General features: G+C 37.5%; 1 long non-coding RNA gene across 1 annotated transcript; it reads right to left on the bottom strand.

Annotated features, from left to right (window-relative positions):
• Positions 1-1,015: 1,015 nt before the first annotated feature.
• Positions 1,016-4,742, bottom strand: LOC116264842 (uncharacterized). Its single transcript, XR_004174932.2, has 3 exons — positions 4,363-4,742; positions 4,195-4,251; positions 1,016-1,330 (listed from the first exon to the last, which is right to left on the bottom strand). It is a non-coding gene; the product is annotated as an uncharacterized LOC116264842 (long non-coding RNA).

Genomic DNA, 4,742 nt, shown 5'->3' with positions numbered 1-4,742 from the left:
TTTACAAAAATCATTGAAACTTTTTGAATTGCCTAAGCTAGTTCAATCAGGATCATTCTCACCCTCACAAGTCTTTAAGAGCCATTAGAGTGAGCCTGCCATCCTTTGCTTAGCTCAGAACCAGCTCAATCTAACCCGAACAACTCACTAACCTAAGTTGTTTGCCATTTATAGATCACCAGCACCATGTAAGATCTATCTGAGCTCAACATAGATTCACCTAAATGCAATTTGAGCATTTTTAGAGTTACTTACGGTTCTATGATCCAGATAGGATTTCTAGTGTGGTTGTCCTAATAGCACAGAACCACTCTCTCCCTTGTTTGGCAGGTTCCACGATCAATTTCTTGACCAAAAGTCATCAACTTGCACCAAGTTGACATCATATTCTTTAGTTTTCTAGCTCAGTTCAAGTTAACTATTCTTAGACTGAGTTCATTTCCAGTTTTATGAATAAGTTAAGGCTTGTCTAGTCCAGATATGTCACTCAGAGGTCGCGTTTGATTGTTGTCCACTGGGACAGAACAGACAGGACGTCCTGTACATTACACCACTGTCCTGTCCTCGTGGACAATGGTGTTTCTTGTCCACCGTTTGATGATTTTAGGAACAGAACACTATGTTCTTCTTGTTCGGCGTTTGTTTCGTGTGTGTCTGTTCTGTCCGTCTTGTCTGATGTTTGTTTTTGTCTTGCCTGATCTATCCATTCTGTCTGATGTTTAATCATGTCTGACGTTTGTGCTGAAAAAAACCTTCAGTTTCAATATCTCTTGTATTTATTTCCATAGAATATTTTGTTTACAAGTACAACTTCATCAACAATAAATAAAAAAAAAACTTGGAAGCCTTTTATCAAAAAGCAATACAAAACATCAAGAAGCAATACAAAACACCAGTAAACAAAGGAGGAAGCATTCACATCACATTGGAAGGAACACGTTCAAATAATGTAAGAGCGTGCGCCCTTTACCTCGGTTCTGAAAGTATTTCAAATGAACTCTTCTTGTAAGGAGAAAAAACATACATTTAATCAAATACATAGGATTTTCACAATTTTCCCTATCAATGTTAACAAGTATTAACAGAGAGGCACCTAGCCACCATCCAAAGGATCATGTCAGGGCAGAATCATGCCCAGGCAACACCTTCACCACCACGGATGAACTAAAACACCATGGTCCTGTACAAATTGTTTAAAATATTCAATTGTTGTAAACCATAAAACAAAAACAACTATGACAACTTGCTAGATAACTAGTCTTCTGTCCTGCAGACTACTCTTTTCATCAAAGTCATGCAATACTTGAGAAGATGCATCATCGTCTGGTTCCTGCATTTCAGAAATTAAAAAGACATACAAATAATTCGGTTATCACCATAAAGTATTAAAATAATCAAGTATAATTAAAACAATATTTCTTTTCAATCCGACGATAATGGTATTAAATTTTTTTTTGTTTTATTGGGATAGGAATTTCAATCTGAACAATATGAATATATGAAAAAAACATATTAAAGAGTACATCTAATTCAAATCTGGTTCATTGACATCTCCAATGGCAAGTTAAATAGACGGCATTTGGACGACAAAGATTTCTTTTCCCCAAAATATCGGCGATATTTTGTTCCTGACATTTGCTCTGATCTAAACTGAGTCAGCTCTAATCTATGAAGTCCACAGAAAACATGTGAAGGTGATAAGACAATGGATGGGCGCTTCTCTTTGCAACATTACAATCAGAAAACTCTCTTTCTGTAACATTACAATCAGAAAACTCTCTTTACACCTGTTCACTGCTAAACATAAAGACCTTCGGGACATATTTTCTGTGATCATATAAATGGTGCACAAGAAACAGAGACACATTACAGTTATATTTTTGGATATTTTTGTCGTCTATTTATCTCCTATTTCAAGTGCACATGAATTAAACATTTGTAGCTTTGTGCAGTTAGACAAAAGGAGTGTAATGGTTACAAGCCACTCTCAAGGTCACGAGACTTTACATGCTAGCAGCATGTAGAACTAAAACCTCCAAATGTTGATGGAAAGAAATTGCCAACCATCAATATTAGTTGACAAATGACATTGTGCTACCCAATCTTCAGGTCACTGAATTTCACATTATCAACGGTGTCTTTCCTTAATCAAATGTACTAATTTTCTCTACATTCAGCTCGAGATAAGTTAACATATATTACTAAAATTTGACACTTCCTTTATGATCAGTCAGAGCCACACAAGATTCACATGGAACCTCACACAACACCTACTCATCTAAGCAGCAAGATAATTTTTCCCTGCATCTTGACAACTGCCGCATGCTAAACAAACAGAAACAGGATGTGCTTTGAGATCTTGCAATATTTCTTCTTGTGATTGAAGTTGAATATCAGGTGCAAAACTGTGGCTGAGGCGAATGATAAGAGTGATAACAGAGATGTCCTTTGATTTACCTCTTCACAAAGCATTGCAACTATGACAGTGTATGGTCCTTTGTTGTAATCACATTATTCAAAATTCACTTTCTATTAAACAAATCATGTAGATTATAACAGTAAGGTTTATTAAAAAGTGAAAATATGAAAGGAATGGTGATTTTTAATTTTCTGCTAAACTGTTTCACACTATCATGCATGCACATGTACACATACACACCATCCAACGGTATGCAAATTTACAGACAAAAAGAATAAAATAAAAAAAATATGTGTATCATCTTAAATGACAAGAAAGTTTATTATAGTGACCATCTAACTCATATAACTATTTGAGTGCTTCACTTTCACATTTTCATTTCCATTGTTCAATGAGTCCTTCATTTCTATTAAGACAATTTTCCCATGTTTCTCCACTGCCTGATAAATTGTGATATTGCCTCATCAGGACCAAATAACAACTCATCTCCTACGTGGATTTTGCCTTCCCTTTAGGACTCAATGAGAAAGGTAACAAAGACACAAACATGGATTAAACAGAAACTCAGGAAACCAAAATATTGTTGATGAAATTTGCAAACACAAAGCTGAATGTCCAGCACAAATCATGGAAAACGTTGTGTGATAAACACTATTCATAGGACCTTACCTTTTATTAATATAAACAAAATATTGGCAAAGATTAATGGACCTTATTAAAAAATGGTGGCGTAGTCAGGAAAAAAAGTTCAGAAAATTCACTTACATTTTTTACAAGGAGAGGACCTAATTATATGCACAATAGAACTTGAGAGGAGCATCATATCTCAGAACCAAGCTGGTGATCTGATTTCCGAACTCCTGTGGAATCCATTGTTTAAAACTTCCAGCCATTAGTAGATTTTAGTGTATAATGAACTTCGTGAGGCTTACAGTTGAACACAAAAAACGGACCATTTGTGTGAAAAAACAGTCTGAATCAAAATCTGATTAAATAAGGTCTGATAAAATCCAATTCAGTAAAGAGTGTATCCAAGCCGTTGACATCCCTATTTAAAGGTACAGATTTGCCATTCCCTGTTTCAATTCTTTCTTGATAGTTAATATGAAGAAAATCCCTCAGTGCTTTAAACCATAAACTTAATTAAGAACTGTTTAGATTGGTTTATTTTTTACTTAAAGTGATCTTCTTAAGCAGTTCTTACTATGCCTAGAAAGGACCATATAAATATTTTTGTTTTGTCGTAAATAACAATAATGATTTGTTCACTGCCAAGGGCAGTCTAGAAAATTCATATAGAAGCTGTTATGGTTTTTTTTTTCTGCTCGTTGTTCTGCCCTCTTCACTTCAATGAGAGTTTTCTTTGGCCTTACTCATGTAGATTAGCCACATCCAAAGGAACAGCTTGTTACATGTCTCCTTTACCAGGCTTTTCAAAAGGATTAGGAGAATGAACTATCATCCTTCGCGAGGCTCAAACAGTTATTAGCCCCTAACCTGTTCAAGCAGATAATTGCTATTGCTATGTACAAGAACCAATTCAAGCAAGACAGACAAAGAATGAAATATATTTATAAGAAGTACAGCACAACACCATATCAATTCATATCAGTAGGTCAATTTATATCATTTCATTGAAGGCAAACAAGTTCCAACTAACAAATTTAACAATAGAAGTGTATCAATGTGAACCAACCGAACAAAAAAATCTCAATAGTCATGAAACCCTGTCTGTTATAGATTTATTTTTGTTGTAAAAAAGAGGACGCCCTTACCTCGACGAGAAGCTGCTGTGGGGCTGCAACGGAAGCTACGACTGGTCTGCTGGTGGCCTGCAAATGATAACCGGCAATGGAAAAAGGGCAAGAAAAAGGAGTAAGCCTGCGGTCAGGAAAAAGGAAAACAACAGAGAGAAAGAAAGAGAGAAGCAATCTGCGCCTAACCTCGACAGAGATGTGGAAGAGTCGCTGCTGCGGAGAGCTGTCGTTCCTGCTGAGGAGAGGAGAAGAGGAAGCTGATGAGCTGCTGGGCTGAGAGGTTGCAGATTGCTTGATTGGAAGGGCAAGGGGCAGCTTCAATCCACTGCACGTTTGAAGGAGGCGAGACGTTAAGCGTGAGGGGCAAGGAAGACAAGAAGGTGCTACAGGGTGAGGGCTAGGGCAGCTCGAGCGGCGGAGGAGAAGGAGAGAAACAGGAATAGGGCAGCTCGGGGGCGTAGACGAGGGCGGAGATGGAGGAGAAAGTAAGGTCGGGGGCGGAGAAGAGGAGAAAGGCAAAGGAGATGGGGGCGGAGGTGGAGGAGAAGGAGATGGGGGCAGAGGTC

This window comes from Nymphaea colorata, chromosome 11 (assembly GCF_008831285.2).
Source record: "Nymphaea colorata isolate Beijing-Zhang1983 chromosome 11, ASM883128v2, whole genome shotgun sequence".
NCBI lineage: Eukaryota > Viridiplantae > Streptophyta > Magnoliopsida > Nymphaeales > Nymphaeaceae > Nymphaea > Nymphaea colorata.
This window is presented reverse-complemented; position numbering and strand designations above follow the sequence as displayed.